Source organism: Pinus tabuliformis, chromosome 1_2, assembly GCF_031772625.1.
Source record: "Pinus tabuliformis cultivar Carrire ecotype Pingquan chromosome 1_2, CPIR1, whole genome shotgun sequence".
NCBI lineage: Eukaryota > Viridiplantae > Streptophyta > Pinopsida > Pinales > Pinaceae > Pinus > Pinus tabuliformis.
The window spans coordinates 704909710-704937406 of record NC_142298.1 but is presented as its reverse complement, the minus strand read 5'-3'; positions in this window follow the sequence as shown (position 1 = coordinate 704937406).

Genomic DNA, 27697 nt, shown 5'->3' with positions numbered 1-27697 from the left:
CTGAAATCAAGAGACACAAATTTCTTCTCCTATTATGTGGAAAGTAAAACACATGCAATAACATGCAACCATCATACACAAGTAACACAATGATTTTACAGGGGAAACCAACTGGGAAAAACCCCTCCACTACTTTGCATTAATTCAAATGAGAAAGAGAAACAATTACAATGTCTTGATTCAATCCCGAAGCACACCCTGCACTGCAATATTTTTCTCCTTCTTCTTGACCTGCTCTAGCCAACACTTAGCCAATTCAAGTCTCCAACTTCCTCCTATTTCCTTGCGCAATCCTAGAGGAATTGAGCTCCTAAACGATAGGGAAATTGCTTATTTGCTTGCGCAAATCCAAAGGGAATTGATCACCTACTCAGTGAAAAATCATTGTACGCTCAACAGTATACAATTATAAATACAAATGTACCTTTTCCATACATTCAACTAGGCAATTCAAATTCCATGCATGACTAGGTCTATTTTTAGCTGATTGACTAGTTAACTAAGAGACTAGTGAGTTAACAACAATCATATCTACTCAAATGACCTTCAACTAACTCAACTAAAGACTAGATCTCCATTAACAGAGTTCAACTAACAATAGATCAACTAGATTTCTAGACCTTAGTAATCAACTCATTCATAACTCTACTTCTAGCCTACAAACTCGAGTTTACTGACTTAACTAGTAGACAGGGCCATGTCACTCTAGCTAACTGCAATCCAAGTCATCTTGTTGATGTGGAAAATTGAATTTTCTCCATTTAACTAAGGCACCAGTCAAATGAGTCATTTTCTTGCAACAATTTCAACACTCCCTCTTAGCAAGAAAAGGGTTATGTATAACCCCAATCCTACTTCTATGGAATGTATTATAGCACAAATAACACTACCTCTCGCTGCTATTGTTGCTACTACAACAACTACAACTAAGAAGCATCCAAAATCCTGAAACAACTTTGTCTTTGAGCTGCAACTGTCTCCTGAGCATCTAACTGCTACCAGTCTCTGCATTGTCTACTAGGAAATTTGCACTACTATTGAGCCTCTTTCTCTATTGTCAACACTGGTATGTGCTACTCAGTATTTGAATGCTCCAACTGATAATGATCCTCTTGATATTGAATACTATGGGCCCCTGTAGCAAGGGTAATGATCCATGAGAAGAGTATATTGCAATCGGTACTCCTCTCCTATGGATCCTGCTTAAGTTTTTGCAACTCTGGGACTAAGGCTCTACATCGCCCCACCTCACTCTTGGAGGTATAGTTGCATGCATGGAGAAATATACCTCTATCTTGTATATATTTTTCACTCTAACTCCAATTAGTTTCACTTGTCTAGTATCAACATGATTTTGAAAATATTTTCCCTTATTGAAAACCACATCATAACCTCTGTCCTCCAATACAGCTACAAAAATCAAAATTTTCTTCAACCCAGGCACATACATTACATTTTTCAAGTGAAGATGGGAGCCTGAATCCCTCTTAAAGGTGACAATACCAATTCCTTTGGTACTATACCTCCCATCATATCCAAATTCTATGTGCAATTTGAGATCCTTCTCCTCTAAGCTACTGAAGAATTCCTTGTTTCCTGTCATATGATATGAGGCACCAAAATATAAGTACCACTCACTCCCTCTTACTGTGCTTGTCATGCAAGAAAAGAGGGTGAAATCTAACTCCAATTGAAATGTAAGAGCATCTCCTCCCACTACTTCTGTAGACTCCTTACAATATTTCTTATGTGGACACTTGGTTGCATAGTGTCCATACTCATGGCAATGCAAGCATTTTATTTTTTTGAGGTCCTTCTTCTTGCCATTGTTCTGGCTAGATTTTTCCTTGCCTTTGGCCTTCTTTCCTTTTCCAACTAGAGCAAAGTATTCTTCCTCATCTGCAATGGATGTGCCACTATCTCTAGTGTTTCTTCTAATCTCCTCTTTCACCAAATTAGGACAAAGTCTCTCCCAATATGGTAGCATGTCTCTTCTGTTGGAAATAATACTGAGAGGGGGGGTGAATCAGTATTATCAGATCAATAAAACTTTTCAAATACTTTGAAACATATACGCGACTTCAGTTAAGTGAACCAGCGTGTACACGCTACTGTGTCTAAAGAAACCAGCGTATAACCAGAAAATTTATGATTCAGTTAGTTTATCTTCAGTAAATGCATCAGGACATTATTAACCATATTTAAAAGTAAACAGATGCAGTATAACAGATCATCACACAAAAGCCACACACATGAACACCATGATATAAGGTGGAAACCCAATGTGGGTGAAAACCACCTGCTGCAAGTTGTCTCTATCTTTCTTTAATAAGAGCTTCAGTTTACAATCTTTTGTACTGGTGCAGCCTTATACCAGTACGCAGGCTACAACCTGCAGAGGGCTACAACCCTCTCTCGTTCTCCAAACTTCCTTGGAAGGGAGCTCCAACCCCCTTTGCTCTTGTACTAGCTAAGATACTAGTACGTAGGTGTAGGCCTACAATCTTCTTTCCTTCAGGTACCACTTTTCATACATTTTCAGACTGGATATTCTTGAAGCACAACATTACAATCTGAAGACCACAATTCATTCAACTTTCATAGCAGATTACAAAACAACCAATACTTGCATCAACAATCTCTGAATCACTGAACCACTGATACCCTGTCAACCCAGTCACCAGAACACAGAGCAAACTACAGAACTCTGCAATAACAGTGCAACCCAAAAATCAAGCTCCAAAAGATATACGCTACTACAATGAAGGAAACCCGCGTATACACACGGTTTTACCGAAGACAACCTGCGTACAGATCTAAAAATAATTTTTCATAACTTGCAGCTGTACCAGATTTCAGTTATACCCAGAACATAACATTGCGTCAGTATGTAGATCTAGAAATACGCATAATCAACCATATAAAGATAGTTCATTTCAAACCATTTGATCCCGATCTCTCCTTAGATCTTGTTCTCCGTCAACAGATGAGATCTCTCCTTAGCTCAGATCAAGCAATACATCATCAACCAATAACCTGCATACTGGATCTAATACTTCATCAGATATTCAAGACTTTTTCAGATACCCTTGCCTAATGATTTCCTTCTCCATATATAGCCTTAGGCCTTGTTCAATACCAAGGGCCAAAACCATAGAAGTCCAATACCATCAACTTCAAAACTAGGGATCAACACGTCCGTCGAGACACCAAGGTCCAAAACCATAGGCACAAATTCAAAGGAATAACCGTTGTGGACCAAAGATAAGTTTTCCACATACACGCGCTTTTACTGAAGCCAACTAGCGTGTACACGTGACTTGGTGTATAACGAACCTGCGTATACGCGACTTGGTATATAGTGAACCTGCTTGTATACGCGACTTGGTATATAGTGAACCAGCGTGTATATATTTTTCTTCATACTTGTAGACTAATCATCAATTCCTTGCTGCTATCCTTCTGCACTATGATTTGTTATCAGTGTGAATTGCCATCAAGGACAACACTTGTCTCATAATGCCAACAATCTCCCCCTTTGGACTTGATGGCAAAGCTGACTTGTTACACTTAGAACTATCATCTGATTCCTTTGAGCTGTCCTCCATCAGTCACATCTGACATCTCTTCTGAAGATTCATCCAGTTATACATAAGTGAGATATTCTTCTATGAGAGGGTTGCCATCAAGTACAACACATGCATCATAATGCCAACAATCTCCCCCTTTGGACTTGATGGCAACAACACCAAATCACTCTCCCCCTTTGACATCAAGGGCAAAGGGTGGACCAAGATGTTCTCTTCCTTTGCTGAACATTTCGCTGTCCATACTCCCCCTGAGTATCTATTAAAATCTCTGAATTATCTCCCCCTTTGTATATGCCAAAGTGTACCAATCTGTCAATGCTCCCCCTGAGTACATGCTGATCTCTCTGTTCTGCTGTGCTGAACATGCTCCCCCTAATTGTAGGCAAGATCTGCAAAAGATGTTCTTCAAACGAACCAAGACTTATACATCATAAAGGACCTTCCTATCACCAAAAGACTCATCCATACTCCCAACCAAGAGGGGATACATCAGAAACAACCAATTATATTACATCATTCATCCCAGGCATAGTGGGGAAACCAACATAGGCCGTTACATGACCTTGGCACCATAAAAGAGATATCACAGAAGAGATACATGACATAGAGACAACAAATCTAGACCAAGACTTATGAAAGTCACAAGCAGCATCTGATACACATCTTTTAGATCAGCAACCAAGATTTCTTTCTGAGCTCCTTCTCCTGAAACCAACAACAGTTGTGTACTAGAACCAAAAGCATCTAAAAGCCAACAATGCTTTATGAGACTTTAAGCTGCTCCCCCTGAACCTGTGCCTGCTGCACCCCCTGAAACTGTGCCTGAAGAATTCTGGCATACCCATCTCAGACCTTCTCCAACCGGAGTCTACCCTTGCTATTCAGAACTCCATATACGCAACTTCTCCTGCATAAAACAGCGTATGCACGCGGATATGCTTTCTGCAACACGCGTACACCATACACGCGACTTTCCCAGTATAAATCGGCGTATATACGCGGATATCCCTTACGTAACTTGCGTATACCAAATTTTCTGTAGAACAGACAAGCTTCAACAGCAGGATGAAGCATCAACAACTCCCAGCTTTTGTCTGAGATATTCAAAAGTTTCCCTGGGCAGTGGTTTTGTGAGAATATCAGCAACTTGTTCCTTAGAAGGAACATACTCCAACTTAACCTTTTGCTCAAGCACTTGTTCCCGAAGAAAATGGTACTTGATTGGTATGTGCTTGGTCTTTGAGTGCATGACTGGATTCTTTGAAATGCTGATTGCACTTGTATTATCACATAAGATAGAGACTGGTGGAGTGCAAGTGATTTGAAAATCCTGCAAGGTCTGCATCATCCAAAGAAGTTGTGTGCAACAAGATGCCGCAGCCACATATTCTGCTTCAGCTGTAGATAAGGCAATCAAACTCTGTTTCTTGCTGAACCAAGATACTAATCTGGAACCCATGAAGAAAGCACCACCACTTGTGCTTTTCCTATCATCCACACTTCCGGCCCAATCTGCATCTGTGTAAGCATGAAGAGTGAGATCTGTATCTCTAGGATACCATAAGCCATAGTTTTGGGTCCCTTGAAGATACTTGAAGATTCTTTTGACTGCATGAAGATGAGTTTCCTTTGGGTTGGCTTGAAATCTTCCAACAATTCCTACTGCATGCATAATATCTGGTCGGTTACCTGTCAAATAAAGCAAACTCCCAATCATGGATCTATAAGTTGGTTGGTGAACTGCTGTTGATTCATCATTTGCACTGAGGCTGCATCCTGTAACCATGGGGGTACAAACTGGCTTTGAATCTTCCATGCCATACTTCTTCAAGATCTGCTTGAGGTACTTGGTTTGAGACAAGAAAATACCTCCTTCATTTTGTTGGATTTGCAATCCAAGAAAGTATGTCAATTCTCCAAGTAATGACATTTCAAATTCTTTCTGCATAACAGAGGCAAAGTTTTGACTCATAGCCTCTTCATTGCTGCCAAAGATAATATCATCTACATACACAACAAGTATTAGCAATTTGTTATTTTCAACTTTCATATAGAGATTGCTATCTGCTGATCCTTTTGAAAAACCTTGTTGGTGAAGATATTTGTCCAACCGATAGTACCAAGCCCTTGGAGCTTGTTTGAGACCATAGAGAGCCTTTTTCAATCTGCATACAAGGTTTGGATCATTCCCAAGAATGAAACCATCTGGCTGCTCAATATATACTTCTTCTTCTAAGTCTCCATTCAGAAAGGCTGATTTCACGTCCATTTGAAAAACCTTGAAGTTTTGAAAGCTTGAGAGAGCAAGGAACATTCGGATGGCCTCAAGTCTTGCAATGGGAGCAAAGGTCTCTTCAAAGTCTATTCCTTCTTGCTGCGCATATCCTTTACAAACAAGTCTGGCCTTGTTTCTAATTACTTCTCCATTTTCATTCAATTTATTTTTGAAGACCCATTTAGTCCCTATGACATTTTTATCTTTTGGTCTAGGAACCAATTCCCAAGTATTGTTCTTTTCGATCTGCTCAAGTTCTTCATCCATTGCTTTGACCCAACATTCATCTTTGCATGCCTCTTTCACATTTTGTGGTTCAGTGGAAGAGAGTAATGCCAAATAGCTTGAAGCTTCTGCAATTCTTCTTCTTGTTTGTATTCCTGCTTCTTTCTGCCCCACAATCTGAGATTCTAGATGATTCTTTTGAACATATCTGGATGGAGTCTTCTCTTCTATTCTTGTCTGCTCCTCTGGTTCTTCTTGATGCTCTTCTTCTTCTTGAGGTTCTTCTTCTTCATCATTCTGCCTTTGAGGGTAGCCTTCATCTTCTTCAATGTCTTCATGATGAACTTGCCTAGGAATATATCCCTTCTCATCGACCACTACATCAATGCTGTCAACAATTCTGCCAAGTCTTTTGTTGTAGCACTTGTATGCTTTGCTATGTGGAGAATAACCAAGAAGAATGCCTTCATCTGCTCTTGGTTCAAGTTTTCCAAGTTGCTCATCAGTATTCTTAATATAACATTTGCTCCCAAAGATTTTGAAATGCTTCACCGAAGGAGTCTCACCACTCCAGAGCTCATGAGGTGTTTGAGTGCTGTTTACTCGGACATTTGTTTTGTTAAGAATAATAACCGCAGCATGTGCAGCCTCACCCCAGAAAGTTGCGGGAGTACCTGATTCATCAAGCATAGCACGAGCCATTTGTTGAATTGTTCTGTTCATTCTTTCCACAACCCCATTTTGCTGAGGAGTTCTAGCTGTAGAGAATTCTCTTCTTATCCCATGTTCTTCACAGAAATCGAAGAATTCGTTTGAGGTAAACTCCCCACCTCTGTCAGATCTGAGGCACTTAATTTTGTGTCCTGATTAATTTTCAACCAAAGCTTTGAAGGATTTGAATTTTTCGAATGCTTCATCTTTGTGCTTCATAAGCCCTAACCAGACAAACCTGGAGAAATCGTCAATGAATAATATCAAGTATTCTTCTCCTCGAGGTGTTCTTTTTCTAAATGGACCACATGTATCTGTATGTACTAACTCAAGAGGCATGCTAGCTGATCCTTCCTTCTCTGGAAAATTAGTTCTGGTTTGCTTTCCAAACTGACAAGATTTGCATATAGTGTTGTCTGGAATTTTGATATCTGGAAGACCACGAACTGCCTGATATTTGCATGCTTTCCTTATTTGTGAAAAGCTTAGATGCCCCAACCTCCGATGCCATAGCCAGTCTTCATCATCCTTGCTCAAATAGCATTGTTGTGGTCCTTCTTCAAATATGTATAGATTATTTGGAGTCCTTCCTTTGATCACTGTTTTACCTGTATCAAGGTCACGAACACAACATCCATTTGATCTGAATATTACCTCTGTTCTTTGATCACACATCTGACTGACACTCAGAAGATTATGCTTCAATCCATCAACATACAAAACATTTCCAGCTTTGACCTTCTCTTTTAATGGAGCAACACCTTTTCCTTTTATGGCTGCAGAGATGTCGTTTCCAAAAGAAACTTTCTTCCCCTTTTCTAATGCAGTATATGACTCAAGTTTTTCTTTGTCCCCTGTCATATGCTTCGAACATCCGCTGTCAATGTACCATAGACTTTCTTGACCTTCTGCATAAAAGGCTATCCCACATCTTTCTGGTTGCGGTTCCTTTATTCTCCATGTTCTGACATTTGAGGTTTGTTCCTTCTGAGTTGTCTTCCGGAACCTGCTCCTGCATTCAGAGTCTTCATGACCAAAGTTATTACAAATAGAGCATTCAACTTCATTTTCAAGAACTGAAAAGTTGTTATAAGTCCTTTTCATGATTCCAGTCATTCTCCCTTTCTTTTGAGCTTCTCTAGTCATGATTGTCTTGTAGGCAACACATTGAGCTGCTTTGTGACCGAAGTTATGGCAAGAAAAGCATTGGCCATTGAAGAAACTTCTGCGATAATCAGATCTATCATCCAACCGATTGTAGCTTCTATTCACATTCATTCTTGGAGCAAATTGGGAAGATTTTACCTGAGGCTGATTGTAGCTTTTGTTTGTCCTTAAGGCAGTTTGTCCCCGAGTTTCTTGATGGTCTTTATTTAGGTAAACTGTCCCTGATTCACCTGATGACTTTTATTTGGCCTTTGCTCGCTTCTCCTTGCTGCATCGAGATAGCTTTTAGAGGTAGATGCTTGAGATGTTTCTCCATTATATCCAAGACCTGTCTTGATCAGAGGAGATCGCTGCACATTGATAATCTCATCCAAGGTTTCAGATCCTTTAACAAATTTAAGATTAATCGCTTTTGTTTTCTCAATCTCCTTTCTAAGACAAACAATCTCACATTCCAATTTTTCAAGATGTTTTTCCTTTTCATCAATTTGAAATTGTAGAGTATCAATAATCATATTCTTTTCTTCTATACATCTCTTGAGTCCAGTAATTTCATCATAAAGGTCATCCACATTTACAGCATCCATATAATCATCATCTTCAAATGCCATTAACAACTTATATTCATTACCTTGTTCATCTTCATCACTGTTTGATAGACCATCGCTATCTTCATGAGTGTAGTAGCTTTTCTTATTTGCACTCTGTTTCTTGTTCCATCTAGCAGGTTCCTTTCCCTTGTCATTCTTATCTTTGTGAGGACATTTGGCAGCATAATGACCTACTCTTCCACAAGCAAAACATTTAAAAGGTAACTTACCTCTGAACCTTCCAGAACCCCTTTGAAGATTTCTGACGAAATTTGATTCTTCTTCTTCATCTTCTGGCATGTGACTTGTCTCATAATAATCTTCTTTGCCTGAAGCCTTGAAAGCAGCCTCTCTTCTGTCTGATGGACCTCCTTTTCTCATTTCATAAGCAGTTAGAATTCCGTGAAGCTGAGACATAGTAAGAATTCGTAGATTTTCCTTTTCTTCTATTGCAGACACTTTAGATTCAAATTTGGGGGACAATGATCTTAGAACCTTTTCAACCACAATCGCCTCTCTTATTTCTTCACCCAAATTTTTCATGCAATTAACAATCTCATCTACCCTAAGGAAATAGTTAGCCACACTTTCATCATTATACATTCTGAGAGTCTCATACTTAATCCTGAGAGTTTGAAGTTTAGCACGCTTTACCTGTTCGTCTCCTTCATAGCTCGTGATAATTTTGTCCCATATTTCTTTTGCGGATTTATAGTGCATTACCTTCATGAATTCCGATTGGGATATACATCCTAATAGAGTACTGACTGCTTTCGCATTTGTTTCATACTTCTTTTTCTCGGCTGGATCTGTAGGAGTAGCTGAAGGAAAAGTGTAGCCTGTCTCTACGATGTCCCAAACTTCTGTACCAAGAGATTGAAGATAGGCAGTAACTCTTACCTTCCAATAATTGAAGTTTGTCCCATCAAAAACCGGTGGCCTGATTGATGCTTCTTTCTCGTAGTTGCTCATGATGAATGATCTTCCTTCAAGCGATCAAGCTTCTCTGAAGGACCTGCTCTGATACCAATTGTTGGAAATAATACTGAGAGGGGGGGTGAATCAGTATTATCAGATCAATAAAACTTTTCAAATACTCTGAAACATATACGCGACTTCAGTTAAGTGAACCAGCGTGTACACGCTACTGTGTCTAAAGAAACCAGCGTATAACCAGAAAATTTATGATTCAGTTAGTTTATCTTCAGTAAATGCATCAGGACATTATTAACCATATTTAAAAGTAAACAGATGCAGTATAACAGATCATCACACAAAAGCCACACACATGAACACCATGATATAAGGTGGAAACCCAATGTGGGTGAAAACCACCTGCTGCAAGTTGTCTCTATCTTTCTTTAATAAGAGCTTCAGTTTACAATCTTTTGTACTGGTGCAGCCTTATACCAGTATGCAGGCTACAACCTGCAGAGGGCTACAACCCTCTCTCGTTCTCCAAACTTCCTTGGAAGGGAGCTCCAACCCCCTTTGCTCTTGTACTAGCTAAGATACTATTACGTAGGTGCAGGCCTACAATCTTCTTTCCTTCAGGTACCACTTTTCATACATTTTCAGACTGGATATTCCTGAAGCACAACATTACAATCTGAAGACCACAATTCATTCAACTTTCATAGCAGATTACAAAACAACCAATACTTGCATCAACAATCTCTGAATCACTGAACCACTGATACCCTGTCAAACCCAGTCACCAGAACACAGAGCAGACTACAGAACTCTGCAATAACAGTGCAACCCAAAAATCAAGCTCCAAAAGATATACGCTACTACAATGAAGGAAACCCGCGTATACACGCGGTTTTACCGAAGACAACCTGCGTACAGATCTAAAATAATTTTTCATAACTTGCAGCTGTACCAGATTTCAATTATACCCAGAACATAACATTGCGTCAGTATGTAGATCTAGAAATACGCATAATCAACCATATAAAGATAGTTCATTTCAAACCATTTGATCCCGATCTCTCCTTAGATCTTGTTCTCTGTCAACAGATGAGATCTCTCCTTAGCTCAGATCAAGCAATACATCATCAACCAATAACCTGCATACTGGATCTAATACTTCATCAGATATTCAAGACTTTTTCAGATACCCTTGCCTAATGATTTCCTTATCCTTATATAGCCTTAGGCCTTGTTCAATACCAAGGGCCAAAACCATAGAAGTCCAATACCATCAACTTCAAAACTAGGGATCAACATGTCCGTCGAGACACCAAGGTCCAAAACCATAGGCACAACTTCCAAGGAATAACCGCCGTGGACCAAAGATAAGTTTTCCACATACACGCACTTTTACTGAAGCCAACTAGCGTGTACACGTGACTTGGTGTATAGCGAACCTGCGTATACGCGACTTGGTATATAGTGAACCTGCTTGTATACGCGACTTGGTATATAGTGAACCAGCGTGTATATATTTTTCTTCATACTTGTAGACTGATCATCAATTCCTTGCTGCTATCCTTCTGCACTATGATTTGTTATCAGTGTGAATTGCCATCAAGGACAACACTTGTCTCATAATGCCAACATCTTCCATTAAATGAATCCTGATAGTAGTGCCATGATTTCAGAAGGCCAAGGAGTGCTAAGCTCACAAGTTCAGATGATGGCACATTTTATCCTACTCCTACAAGTTCATCTCGAACCTAAGTGAAACTAGATAGGTAGTGAGGAATGGTTTATTTTTTTGCATTCGAATGCTCCTAAGTTTATCTATCAATGTCAATTTCCTGGAATCACTACCACTCTAGAATAGATCTGTGAGAGTTTTCCACATTGAAAAATTAGTCTCCTTTCCATGCAAGTTCGAAACCACATGATCTCTGACACCCTCTAGAATAATCCTCCTAGCTCTTGTTGTGTATTTCTTCCATTGACCAAGTGCTTGTGCATCTGATGTTGTTGGTTTCAGAATATAAGATAACTTCGATCTTGTCTTTCCAAGAACAAAAATTTGAGGTTCCCTCCAATTCATATTCAAGCCTCAATCCATTGAAATATATTTTTCCTGCACTAAAAAGAATTTGCACCAAAAACTCTGCAAATAGAAATTTATTTGAGAGAAAATCTATAACAAGCTTTCAATGTAGTCTTTCAAAGCTATGATACCATGTAGAAATTGCAAGAAATTTGCTATTGTTAATGAAATCAAACTGAAATCAAGATACATAAATTTATTCTACTATTACGTGGAAAGGAAAACACAAGAGAGAAACACATGCCATGACACACAACCATCAAAACACAGAAACACAATGATTTTATAGGGGAACCCAACTGGGAAAAACCCCTCCACCACTTTGCATTAACTCAGATGAGAAAGAGAAACAATTATAATGTATTGCTTCAATCCAGAAGCACACCCTGCACTGTAATACTATTCGCCTTCTTCCTGAACTGCTCTGGGTAACACTTAGCTAATTCAAGCCTTTGTCTTCCTGTTATTTCCTTTCGCAATCTTGGAGGAATTAAGCTCCTAAAAGATAGGTAAATTCCCTATTTCCTTGTACAAATTCAAAGGGGATTAATCTCCTACTCAATGCAAAAGCATTGTACACTCAATTGTATACAAACATAAATACAAATGTTCCTTTTCCATTCACTCAACTAGGAAATTCAAATTCCATGCATGACTCGGTTTATTTTTAGTTAATTGACTAATTGACGAAGAGATCGATGAGTTAACAATAGTCATAATTACTCAAATGACCTTCAACTGACTCAACTAATGACTAGCGCTCAGTTAACTGAGTTCAACTAACAATAGCTCAACTATATTGCTAGATCTTAGAAATCAACTCATGCAAAACTCTACTTCCAACCTACATACTTGGATTTACTGACATAACTAGTAGACAAGGCCATGTCACTCTATCTAAATACAATCCAAGTCATCCTACTGATGTGGAAAATCTATTTTTCTCCATTTGACTAAGGCACTAGTCAAATTAATCCTTTTCTTGCTACAGTTTCAACATCTCCATTCCTTTATGGTTGATAATAGGTTGATCCTATTTTGATTTACTTGCCAAAATACAATATCCATGGGATCCCATAACTCAAAAGGAAAATCATAGTTGTTCTATGGGTGCTTAATAGTCTCAGGGTTTTCACAACAAAGGTGTGATATAGAGGGCCCCTAAAAACATTTTTTCTAAGGCTTATCCTAGGTTAATGTTTTGTTAAGAATTAGAAACTAGAGGATTAAAATTACCTTAGGGCATATCTTAAGTTTCCAAAGCTTCTTCCATTTTTTTTGAGAATTTTGTTTTGTCATGTTCAAAAGGATTTTATAGGCTTCCTCGACATTATAAGTTCCCGAAGTACCATGACCCCATCTTAAAATATATGTCCATTTTTGAGTTTTTATTTTCCTCTTTTTCAATTATTTGGTTTTTTTAGTCTAGGTGTCTTGGTTTATGTATATGGCCAGAGAGAGCAATGGGATTTTTTTTCCTTTTTCTTTTTTTCTTTTTTTGAGAGTGAGTTTAGTATTGAGCTACATTGAATTTTCCTTTGAGACATTAATTGGATTTTTATATTTTTAATTTCCCCTGCCCACCCTAGCTTGGGTCATTGGTGCCACGAGTCTTCCAAAAAAGAGCTAAGTTTCTATCTCTAACTTTCCAAAAGTTGTGATTTTGGATAATATGAATGTTTATCCAAACTATCTTCCAATAATGTGAACCTTTGATATTTCCTTCCATGTGTATAAGTTGTATTTCCACTATAATTTCAAACTCAACTCCACAAAGATTTTGGAATATGTAGCCATCTCCACGAGGATTTTCTCTAAGGGCTTCAATGGGCATTTTAGGGTCCTTCAAAAAAAATCCACCAAGGAATTTGGTTTTCATATATATATATATATATATATATATATATATATATATATGAAAAAACTAGAAATTTGAATTAATAAAAGGAGGAGATTACAAATTATAGGAGCATAAATTCTAAGAAACCTTTGATATTTGGGATGGAACACATAAGAACAACCCAAAATCTTGCAAAAATTTCTCATAGTTCTTAACAGATAAAACTATTCCACTTGTACGTTTTCTAAAAAAACACCAAGTATCCTTATGAATTTACATAACATATTTTAACTTTTATTTTTCTTTGGCTACATTTGTACCTTTCCTAGAGAGTCTATCATCTTCTTTTTTACTTCAGCCCACGCCCTTGGTTGTGATGATTCAATAATGTTATCCAAGTTTAAAGAGACTTGAATTTTTAAATCCCCCTTACATTCTAGAGAAGGAGGATCGATCTTTGTTTGGTCTGCCCACATTAAACTTCCCCTTTGTTGATAGAAGGAGGCATGAGCTTATTTGAATCTACTGATTTTTTTCCTTTGTCCAAAATATTCGAGAACAGATTCTTTGAGGAATGCCCTGAAGAGGCAACACAAGATTTTACATTTTCCACATTGTCCACATTGTAGTGTTTTTGTAGAAATGGTGTACCAAAATACACCTTCTTAGCAGTGGGTTGTTCCCTGCAAAGAAAAATAAGCAGTTTGGCTGTTGTTAGTGGAAAAGCATAAAGAAACAAAGTAGTGCAAATGGCGGAAACAATAAATAAACAAAAACAAAGAGATAAACACAAATAATGCTTAATGAATCAAAAAAATGAACATAATTATGGAAAATGGCTCCCTTTATTGACTGCTGGTGGTAGAAGATGAATAAAAATAGAAGAATACTAAAAAATTGAAGAGAATTATTTGAGCTATGGTGCTAAAAAGTCCTTAGCAAGGAGGCTATTTCCTTCACTCCCTTTACAAGATTCTCCTCTCTATCCAACAAGTATCAAGACTCTCTCAATGGTAAAATCATGTCCACACTAGAGTGATGGATTGATAAGAAGCAATTCTGCCAACAAAATAGTGCTCTACTTCTTCTGCTTCAACAATGAAATGAAGGGTTTCTCTGATAGAAATTTGGCTAGCATAACAGTGTCTTTATTGTTGGTTCTCACATGGCCTGTTTATGTAGAATTTTTTGAATCCCTCTTCCCTCTCTTGGTTCATGAATGAAAATGACTTATGAGTAGGACAAGAGGATTCTATTAAGGGATGCATATCTTCAATATGACTCGAATTCAATTGTCCTTGACAGAAATACTGTCAGGGAATCGTCTTCTAAGTGTGGGAAGTGGTCCCGAATTGTTAAGTCAACCATTTCTTCAATTGCATGGCTTTCGAAGATAATACCGTGCGTCATGCAACTATCAAAGAGAAAGCCACACAATCCTTAATTTTTAATTCAATATGCATTGGACCTTAGGAGAATTTTTTTTTTTTTATTTTCATAATGTCTTCAGCTGGAAAATCTTCACTTGTGCATCACGCTAGATGAATTTGGGCTTCTTTTGGATTCTACAAATATGTGTACTATTTTCCAGTATTAACAATTTCCCCCGATGTATGAGGTTAGGAGCAAGCGTATAGCCGAAGTACATCACATTTTATTTCCCGACTGAGAGAAGAGTTCTCGGCCCAAGTCATGATGGACCAGGTTCTAGAAGAATGTTTGGAATGTTGTGGCTAGGGAACTAAAGCTCCCATGTGACGCAGAAGGTTGGTCAATATACCATTTCGTTGTTGGCCTAGTAAGTGTGTGTTGAAATAGTGGATGAACACCATAGGTGAAAAGTTATGACATTGTTCCCTGGGTCTTCTCCCTTCTTTCCTTCAAGTTTTAGAATTTTCGAAGGGATCTTGGTGGGAATGGTTGGCCAATTTTGTTCATGCGCAATCGGGTCATTGGTTAGCTTGCTTAAACTAGGAAGGTTTAAAGAAGCTAAAAACAGGACTTGCGAGTTGTCCACCATCACAAAATGATTTTGGACAACTATATGAATGGGGGTTTTGTGATGAGGATGGTTACCCTAGTGAACACTATGGGGACTCCCGGGAGGGTAATTATGGGGGATAGTAAATGGGATACTTTGACGAGGAGGAGTTCCAAGAAAATTTGCACCAATAAAGGAAGATCCTATAGAATTAGCTCTATGGTGTATTTTGTGCCTAAATGGTGAGAGACCTAGCACTTCTCCTGGTAATGGAGGGAGATTTTGAAAATGTCTAGATTGACAAGGAGAAGTGGGGTCCCCTATGGTGTTGAGTAGAGTGACTGCTACTTTGTATGATTAAGGGAAAGAGATGATTATCAAATAAATATATCAGATACATAAAAAAAAAAAGCAAAAATAAAATGATTACTTTCCCTTTAAATTTAGACTATGTGATCAATCAAAACAAAAAAGTGGTTTTCATTTTTTTTGCATATGATAAAAGATCCTATGAAGACCTATTCTTCCTTGCCACTCTCAAAGTAATTGGGCCTTGTGAAGATATCTTCTGATGGGTACTGGGGAAATGTCTCGAAATAACTGGCGACATCTTCCAGTAGCCGAAGAATCAACCAAGGTAACAGATGAGGCTTTGGTGCTGCCCACACCTCCACCTATAGGTATGGATGCCCTAGATTTTGGCCACTAAAGTACCCTTGTCCCACATGAGCATTCGAGTCTTTAACTTCTTGGTATTCAGTTACCAGTACCGAGAACTAGATGGGTCGGGTAGCCCCAAATAGTACCGCACGCATTGGACCTAAGCCGAACCACGTCTGAATCAGGTCTCTTCCATGCTCGGGTATTCTTTTCCATGGCATTATTGAAGGATTTTAAGCTCCGTAAAAAGTAAACATCTATGTCTCAAATATGTAACATGACCATGGTGGATTATGGAATGCCTACCCCTAATGGTCCTATCCTGGACTATAATTATTTGGTGGCCCCTATGGGGAATTTATTTGGTTCACGTTATGGTTTCTTTTAAGGGTCTTACTTTTCTTTAGGGTGTGAGATGAAAGCTAAAATAATATAAGTATCAAAAGCTCTAGAAACTAGATTCCTTCTAATACGAATCTTATAGGAGCTTAGTGTGTGTGTTTAATTGTGTGCAAGTGATCAAGTGAGCATGCAAAGTGTGATAAGATGTGGATATTCGATCATCCATTACAATATCCTCCTAATTACACTAGATTTCAATTGTTCCTTGCATGAAAAAGAAATGATGTGAAGATAATGGGCCGCTTACTCTTTCTCTTATTACACTATGTGTGACTGAAGGAAGATGGGAAACATAAGTGCATTAAGAAGGATTTCATATGATAGCCCAGGTTCGCCAAAAAGATGCAAGGGGAGAAAATATTACTTGCTTTCTATAATGGCACTTGGCTCTAGTCCCAAATTTAATGGAATGAAAAAACTATTTGGTTAGTAGCAAGATTTGTGGATGATAGGCCTCTTACTGCTTTACTAATTAGGCTATGTGATTTGCAAAAAGTAGAAAAATAGATTGAAAACTATGGGCAAAATTTGGCCACTTACTTTTCCCCCTAATTAAGCTATATGAGAATTGAAAACAAAAATAAAGATAATCCAATTACCCTAATAATTGTGATTAGTAGAGAAATTAATTAATCTTAACTAACTGGAAAAAAATTGCAGAGGTGAAGGAAATTCACTAAAGGTTGCCAATCACTTGAAAAAATTGGAATTACAAGGAATTTAGCTTTCTGGAAACTGTGCAGGTTTTCCCTGCATAGACATGGATACATGTTTGTCTTAGCAAAAGCCATGACTACACGTCTTTCTGAGCAAAAACCATGACTTTTGTGTTCGTTTGTCAGAAAGTCATGCGGTCAATAGAAGAATAGTAGACATCCAAGTTTCTCGGCCACCAAAAGGTCCAAAATCTACTGAAAAATGATAGAGAGATGATGCATGCCATGTGAGGTGATAATGCAGAGAGAAGGTCCCACAAACACAACTGTTTAGATTAAAGAAAATACAACAGCGGAGTTTCCAATCTTGTTGTAGTATTTTTGTAGCAATATGCGTACCAAAAGACACCTTCTTAACAATAGGTTGTTCCTTGCAAAGAAAAACAAGAAGTTTGGTTGTTGTTAATGGAAAAGCATGAAGAAACAAAGTATTGCAAATGGTGGAAATAATACATTAAAAAAAAAAAAAAAAAAAAACAAAACAAAACAAAACAAAACAAAACAAAACAAAACAAAAAACAAAACAAAACAAAAAAAAACAAAACAAAAACAAAGAGATAAACGCACAAATAATGCTTAATGAAGCAAACAAGTCAACATAATTATGGAAAATGGATTCCTTTGTTGACTGCTGGTGGTAGAAGGTGAATACAAAGAATAGAATACTACACCTTCTTAGCAATAGGTTGTTCCTTGCAAAGAAAAACAAGAAGTTTGGTTGTTGTTAATGGAAAAGCATGAAGAAACAAAGTATTGCAAATGGTGGAAATAATACATAAAAAAAAAAAAAAAAACAAAACAAAACAAAACAAAACAAAAAACAAAACAAAACAAAACAAAAAAAAACAAAACAAAAACAAAAACAAAAACAAAGAGATAAACGCACAAATAATGCTTAATGAAGCAAACAAGTCAACATAATTATGGAAAATGGATTCCTTTGTTGACTGCTGGTGGTAGAAGGTGAATACAAAGAATAGAATACTAAACACTTGAAGATAATGCTTTGAGCTATGATGCAAAAAAAATCCTCACAAGGAGGTTCTTTTCTTCACTCTTTTTGCAAGCTTCTCCTCTCTATTCAAGAAGTATCAAGGCTCTCTCAATGATGAAATCTTGTCCACACTAGAGTGATGGATTGCTAAGAAGAAATTCTGCCAACACAATAATGTTGTACTTCTTCTACTTCAACAATGAATTGAAGTGCTCTGATAGAAATTTGGCCAGTATAACATTGTCTTTCTTTTTGGTTCTCCCATGGCTTGTTTATATATATATTTTTTGAATCCCTCTTCCCTCTCTTGGTTCATGAATAAAACTGACTTATGAGTAGGACAAGAGGATTCCTTTGAGGGTTGCATATCTTGAAGGAGATTCAAATTCAATACTCCTTGAATGAAATCTTGTCAGGGAATCATCTTCCAAGTGTGGGAAGTGGTCTCGAATTGCAGAGTCGGCCATTTCTTCGACCGCATGGATTTCAAACAAAATACCACATGTCGCACGACTATCGAAGGGAAATCCACGCAGTCCTTAATTTTTAATTCAATATACTTTGGAACTTAGGAGAAATTAAATTATTTTATATTCATAATGTATTCAGGTGGAAAATATTCACTTGTGCATTCTGCTGGATGCCTTTGGGTGTCTTTTGGATTGTACAAATATGTGTATGATTTTCTGGTGTTAATAATCCAATACCACCTCGAAAAAAGGGACCCTCATAGGAATTTTTCCATGTGAGTGATATCAATTCAAAAATGGATGCACATCATTGAGAACCTTTTCGTCAAGTGAGTTAATCTATGAGACACTTGAGGGAGAAGTCGATTTATTATCTTTTACTGAAAAGACAACATGCTCTGCCTTACTACTTGTTTGAACTTGACTAACTGCTGAGGGTTGTGGCTCTTTTTTATTTTTGTCCTCATTTTTAGGATCCATAGGAAGATCATGTTTTTAGATTGTATAGTGGCCTCAATTAATGCCTTCACACCAATGAGGAATATGATTAGAATTCTTAGGGTAGGATTTGAGAGAATGGCCAGTCTCGTAGCAGACTGCATAGAAAAAGGAGATGTTTTCATAGTCTAGTTTTTGCATCCATATATAACCTAGATGAATTAAATTGATTTCAGTTGGAAAACCCTTGTTGAAGTACATCTACACACTTATGCGAGCATATTTGGGCTTTAGGTAGAATTTTGTTTCATCACTTTAACAATAGAATATTCCTAATATATTTCCAATTACAGTCAAGTAGGCATGATTCCACAAATGCAAAGGAATGTTAGGAATCCTTACCTATACCAGAGTGGTTGAGATTGAAGCAAAAAGAGGGTCAAAGGAGGGAGACCATAGCTTCATAGAGATCCCGACGCTGCGCCAAAACTATGGGGTAGAGCTAGAGATTACATATCTATCTTCAACTTTGTCAAAAACATCGAAAAAGAACCCTTATGCCAAAGGGTATATATTCAAAAGATATGAAATAATAGGTTCCAGTGCTTATAAATTCATGAGTGGAGATCGATGAGCCTTAGCCACAGTCCATTGAAATTGTAGACAAAACCAACTTGCATTTTTTTTCCTCATTGATGGCCTCTTCAACAACCTAGACCTCAATAATGAGAGATTCAAAAGCTGAAGTGACGGGAGGACTAGAAATAGTCTTCAAGATATCTCAGGAAGGAAGGAGAGAAATACCTTGGAGGAGGACAACTAGGGGCGACCCTCACAATGTCTGAATGAAAGGGGGGTGGAGGGAACAACCCCATTTTCAGCAAGTGAAGAGGTCGTAGAGCCAACACCAAACGAGTTTGCATTAGGGGGCTTAAATCCAATTGACGGAGCGGAGGAAAAAAGAGAGCGTTAAACCATGCTTGCATACAATGACATATCCATAGAAGATGGCAATGTAATAGTAACTACATCTTATTAGTTCGAGGATACTGATGCCATTGGGCCTCAAAAGCATTGGAAGAAGAAGAAAGGTGACAAGCTAGGGCCTAACCCTAGCCGTCGCAATGTAGGAAGAAAGTGTCACCATTGATAATTTTTGGGTTAATTTGGGTTTACAAATATTATCCAAGCCACTAGGGCCCATTTTATTTCCTGATTTGTCCTTCCCTAGAGAAACTTATTCTTTAGATATTCCTAATTTTCTGTAAAGTGACTTTAGAGGAAGCCAGAGCTGAAAGTAAGTAGAGAGGAAGAGCTTGCAAGACAAAATTCAAAATAATGAATTTACTTGGAAGGTTTAACAATCTAAAGTTTGAACAAAATAGCTTTTTCTCAAATTTTATGAACAAATATTCTCAAGTATTTTTCTGAAGAGGGATTTACGCCAAAGGGGAACTAAGATCTTTGGATGCAAGGGAAATCCTTTGAATTACTAGGAGTCTAACAATATGAAATTGAATGACAAAGTGAGGATTGAAAAATAAAATTTTCGATTTGGATAAGTTGATAGAGGTCCCAAAAGCTTCAAATACATTATTAAGGATAGTATCAAAGGCAGCAAATTCTCTAACTGTAGGTTAACCCATGAGGAGAGTGTCATAAAAAAAAAATTATGAGTAGAGGAAGAGTCTAGAATTCTAGTAGGAAGACCTGCCAAAGCACCTTGCAGAGTAATAGCTTTTAACAAACGTCCCACTACGTTTTTCATTAGGAGAAATGGGGTGTCCTTTCCTAATACCTCTACAGGGGAAAAAAGGGGTTGAGAGGGAAAAATTTACAAGAGTGAGAAGAAATATATTGTGGCGAAGGAAATGACCGAGTGAATCCAAGATTCCTTGAAACTAAAATCTTTAATCAAATGAAAAATGAATTTTCTACTGATTCAGTTAAATGTTTTTGGCATATCTAGTTTAATCAACATTTCATGTGTTTTCCAAGATTTAACCATCTCTTCATGAGACAAAATAATGTTTTCTAAGAATTTCCTACCTTCAACATAGCCATCTCTTTTCAAGAGAGATGAGAGTATGAAGGAGAGGTTTAAGTTTGTTAGAAATCACTTTAGAAATTATTTTATAGACTACATTAAAGAGTATAACATGGTGAAAGGGAGAATGAGAGTGAGTACCTTTGGGTATGAGAGAGATAAAGATGACATCCCAGGTTGAGAGGATGGAGGAGGAAGGCCTAGAATCTTCCACCAGTATACACAAGGCTTCTCATATGACTTTCCAATAACTTGGAACAAATCAATTGTGAGACCATCCGACCACGGAAATTTATTTCGAATAATTCCCATGAATTATTCCTCTACTTATATCATGGATAGCTCCCTTGATAACATTTATTTTTCTCTATAGTGACTAACTTTGGAATATAATTTGTTATTTTCTGGATGGAAGGCCTTCGGTATTTGATTTGTTCTTTTAGGATGTCCTTAAAGTGATATACTAACTCCTTATTTATTTCCACATGTTCTTCAAGATTTTTATTTTGAAAGTTTCTAATGCTCACAATTCTATTAAGCTGCTTATGTTGAATCATGGATCTGTAAAAAAGATTGGTGTTCCTTTCTCGTTTTTTAAGCCATTAGATTCTCAATTTTTTCCACCATAAAATTTCCTCCTAATTAAGATTCTTTCCCAATTTGAGTTGAATAATAGCTTCTTGGTGGTTCAATTATTTTGTCCTTCCCTCCTCAACGATAATTTTTTGCAGGGATTCCTTCTCTTTTTAATATCTCTTAGTTTTCACATGGAAATTGTTGAATTCTTTAATATTCCACTCTTTTATCTTCATTTTGAGATATATTTTCATGTTCTAAAAGTGGCAGACAATGGCGCCATCCATGATTTTCTATTCTTTCCACCAAGCTTCAATTTTGCTAAGAAATAAGAATTCCTTAATCATAAAGATTCAAATATGAAGGTTCTATGTTGTGGACTTCCTTTCCAATATTACAAAAGTCTTATCTACCAGTGATCCAACCCATTACATGGTAGAATAGAATATTAAAATTTAACTCCAATCAAGAAAAGAGATTTAGAGAGAAGGAATCAATCCAAATGAGAAGAAATTTAAGAAGATCCCCCTCTTTTGTTGTTCCAAGTAAAGATGCCATTGTTTGTTTCCATGTCTATTAGATTAGATTGATTTAGAAAGTAAAGAAAGAGAGAAGCATATTCATCAAATCTTATTAGACCTCGTTTATTCTCATTAAGATATTTGATCATATTACAATATCCTCTAATGATCCATGATTTTCCTCCAATGATGTTGGAAATATTTTGAATTTTGAAGGAGAATCTTCTTGTCCATAAACATTAGTAATGAAGCTAGTACTGATAGAGAATATTAGATGGAGCCTAGCTTTAATAGTTCTTGAAGAAGAAAATGAGTCAAGAAATGAAATTGTAGAAGTATTCCAAAGAATGGCTATGCCTCTTGATGCACCTTGAGAATCATTTGCAAGTGATTGACTATTTTTCCATACTGCCTTGGAGATTTTTTCCATTGATTCCACAGAAAATTTAGTTTCTTATAGAACCATATATATATATATATATATATATATATATATATATATATATATATATATATTATTTCATGATTCTATTTTTGAGGAGTCTTTTTTTGGTCTTACCATTAAGACCCCTTATATTCCAAGAGATCACTTTCATTAAGAATTATGAAGGGAGGGTTCATAGGTATCCTATTAAAACTACCATAGATACAATTAAATTTACTAAGAGAAACATTAAAATAACCAACAACGAATCAAAAAACATAAACATAGTGTTTTATCCTAGAAAACCCCAATCCAGGGAAAAACCATCTCACAATATTCTATTAGTTTCCTTGGCTAAAAATTGGCCAAGTTGACCAAGTGAGTCTTTACCACTCACCTTTGTTGGCACATCACATTGAAGTTTTCCCAAGCCTTTTAACTACTTTATTACATGTAATCTATGGGCATAAAACCATAGACAACCAAAACCATGTGCCAAAAACCACCATTGTAGACTAATCAACTTTGATGCTTTCATCGAATCAAGTTTTACCTAACAATCCCCCCTTAAAAATTGAATTGGAATTTCCCTTGACCAAATTTGATCAAACTGGCCAAGTTAACCAACCCAGACCCTATCCCTTCAAAATTTATATAAAAGATATAATTTGGCATGCCTCCTATCACCTATGTCTAACTCTATACTTTACCAGTAATTTCTTAGGGGTATGCATGCCTTACCAAGTCTTACAACAATATTCCCATTTACATGTAATAAAATTTTAAACTCCATTATAAAAGAATAATGTTTTATTTTCATTGTTTCTATGGACATCCTCTTTCTGACTGCTTTCCTCTCCAAATTTGACTTTCGTTCTTTTTCTCCCTAGGAACTTGTGCACACTAACCTCCAATTTTGTCTTCCATTTCCATGTTCCTACACTTCATGCTCATCACTTGGGGCTCCTCCTTGCATAGCTTGGATGACATGCCCTTCAACAAGGCACACAACAATGTGAACCACACATTGTACCACATCATGAACTTGAACATGAGGTAGAACCCCAATTTCTTTACCCCTTAGAAGTGGTACATTTGTAGCAATTGATATTTGTCCTCCCTTACCAGGAGTAAAAGAACCTAGTGTCGAAGAAGATATATTCTTTCATGAATTTGGATTATTGGGTTTACGTGAAGCTTGATTATTTGCATGCCCTACTACAAAATTATTGAAGGCGAGGCCTATGCCTACCCCCATGGGGGAACCACTGTCATCTCAGAAACCCTAAAAAAATTGAAACCCTAGCGAGAATCCTTAGAGCTCATTTCACAACACATATTAATAAACATATAATTAGAAATAAGAATATTTCTATATATAAAGATGTGAATTATATATAAAATATAATAATAGCTATAAATTAAGATCCATTTTACCATATAAATTAAAATAATGATTCACATTCATAACCATTATATTTCAGAACTTAATATTTACTTTTAATTAACAGGCATATATAAACTTAATAGTTACAATAAAAAAATTTCTAAGCTATCTACCTATCTATTTATAATTGATGCTATGCATACCACATTAAAATTAAATTATAAAATTATAAAACACGTCAAAGAAAAATGGCAAGCGTTATATATATGTAACTATATGTATTATCAAGGTTTTAATAAAATTAAAAATAATAATATTTTTATATATAGATATGTGAAATTTATATAAATATAAATAATATTATTAAGAACCAACATAGATCTATTTTAACTCTAGATCTACCAAGCATTGAGATTAACCAAATCTCTTGAGGTGAAAATCGTTTCTCAAGTTTTGCACTAGGTTTGCAACTTGAGAGATTTGATCCCTCTCAATGCTTGGTATATCCATAGTTAAGGTGAACCTATAAATACTAGTAGATTCTCAAGCACAATGGCCACTTGAAATATTGAGAAGCAATCTTTCCAAATCATTCAACATGAAAATTGCCTATGGTTTATCACCATGCATATGGAAAATGAATAATGGATTCTTTAAAATAATACATATAATTATATGTCATCCATTAGATTGTATGCAACATATAACATCACATTTCAATCCTTATTCTATCTCTTACAAGTACACAGGTAGGGTTCATTGTCTGTTGGGAAAAATATTGGTGGGGGGGGGGGGGGGGGGGGGGGTGCGCATTGGGGGCGGGCCAAGAGGGTGAATTAGTATTTTAAAACTCACTTAAACCTTTAATTTTCTTATTCAGATTTATGTACACTATTGTGATTAAGTAAAACATCATATGTACGTGACTATGATGATGGGAAACTGCGTATATCCAATTAACTAAATTTTCATATATTTCATCATTTGTTCTACTTTAACCAGTGTATCATTACTTCATTAGAATTTAATTAAATGGTAACCATCAACAGTAAGAACATAATAAACCATCACACATAAGCAACAGAGCAACACATGAGGACACCAAAATTTTTAGGCAGAAACCAAATGTGGGAGAAAACCACTGCTGCCATCGTCTTTTTCTACATCTTCTATTATAAAGGAAAACATCTTACAATCTTGTATTGGCATAGAATCATACTAGTACGTAGGAACCCACATGTAGAAGGCTACAACCTTCTCTCGTTCTCTAGCACCCACCGGAAGGGAGCTCCAACCCCCTGATCAGATTTACCAGCTACCAGTGATAGGAAGTTACAACTTTGTGACTAAAAGACCAAACCCTCAACAACTTTGTGGACCATGTTTCATAATATTTCATACTGGATCCACTTGACCCAAAACATCAAACCCGTAGGCCACTTTTCATCATATTTTCAAATTGGACCCATTACCATCATTTAAGCCCAATACAAAACAATGATACTGAAATCAAACACTGTATCCAATCACTTAATCATTGAACCAGTCAAATCACTGAACCTTTACCATTTCTTACAAATGAATCAAACCACGCCATAAAAGATATAAACCATCATATGAGATATACATTCATTAATATACCAAGCCAAGCACTATTACCCATCACAAAAACCAATTGTTGTTACTCTAAACCCAGATCAACCATACATCAGATTGTATACACTACTGTTTTTAATCATACCTGTGTATGTGTTGGGACTCAGAAATGTCATATTTTCATCCACCTTTTTCTTCACTATTCCTTACATTTCATCATCCCATTAACCTTTTATCATATCATTTTCATAAATACATTTGGGTTTCACCTTCTTATTTTCCATTCTATTCATTTTTGTATTACAAGTGAATTTATGATTAAATATTATAAAATATACATATTTTTATATATATCTCAAGAATATGTGAGTTTTGTGATGTGTAGGAAATATGTGAAGAATTAATATCTCCTCCACCATATTAAGGAGATAATTATGCAAGCCTATTCCTAAGGAGAAAATCATGGAGAATTTGGTTGGCATATCTTATCCTATTCCTAAGGAGAAAATCATGGAGGATTTGGTTGGCATATCTTATCCAATTCCTAAGGAGAAGATCATGGAGGATTTGGTTGGCATATCTTATCCAAGATATGTGAGAGATTTATGGAGGATTCAAAGGGATCATATTTTGTAATAATGGAAAAGTAGTTAAAAATGCTTGAGAGATTTGTGGGATCATATTTTTTAATAATGGGAAAGTAGTTAAAAATGGTTGCGAGATTTATGGAACTAAAGAGATATTAGTGGATGATCATTATGAGTTTGTTACTCATCCCATTGTATAAATAGGAGTACAATCTCCTCCATTTGTAATCTGGAAGTTTTTGTAATCTTAGAATTTTGGAGTATGTAATCTTAGAAGCATAGAGTTGTAATCTTAGAGTTGGTTTGTAATGGAGATTTTGAAATAAAGGATCATACTTCAATTTTGCTTCTACATCTGAGTGTCCATTGAAGTGGTGTGCTTGTGGAGTTATGGAGGGCCCCCATGGCCTCACTTGCATGCTTATTTGTTTATAATTTATTTTATGTTTTTGTTTGATTTCAGCTTTCAAGTTTTGTTAAATGTTCTAATATTGGAAAAGTCTTATTTGAAGGTGTTCTTGTAAGAGAACCGTAAGATCTCATACAATTATTAGATCTAGGTTTATTTCATTTTAGCTTTTAATTTCTTATTAGATGTTCTAATGTTGGAAGAGATCTTGTAGAATATGTTCTTGTAAGAGAATCATAGATCTCAAACAATTGTTAGATCTAAGTTTGATTATTTATTGAAAGAGATATTAATGAATATGTTCTTGTAAGGGAACTTTAAGATCTTGGACAAATTAGGAATCTTTCTAGATCTATATATTTTAGATAAGCACTTCTACGTTTACCTTCACGGGTTGACATTAAATTAAACTCTAATTTGCATCCACATTTTAGACCACACAGTATGTACACGCTTCTCCTGAAGCATACTCACTTATAGATCTCAAAAAATTGATACCTAAATCTGATCAGACATCATTAACAACTCATACTGCAAAACCCTAGGATATGCACGTGACTCTTATAAAACATATCGGCATATGTATGCGCTTATCATTCACCACACCTGTGTACATATCTTTCCATACTACAGAATATATATGCGACTACCAGTATCATATCCACATATGTTTGTGACTTCTTAGTGTCAAACCCGCATACAGATTTGTAATCACTGAGACATACCTTCACTGCAACACAACATCTGTCAAACACAAATCTCGGCATGCAAACTATTACAGAGACACATCATAATACCATCATCACAGATATATCAAACTGTTGATAGTGCTGGACCCGCCAACATGTCAAGGGGATCTCCTCGGTAAGAAGTCCCAATTATACCTTAGACTGTTTGGTGTAGGAGTCCTAGTAGTGCACCGTAAGGTAATGCCTTGACCACAATGTCGCACAGAGGCAAGTAAGATAACTCTGTCAGTAGAAAGGGTGTGACTGATGTAGAGAGTTAAGGAATGTGTATGAGAGGTTCCAACACTTTGAAGGGAGAGGAAGGTGAAGCCAAGTTCTAGGTTGAAAGG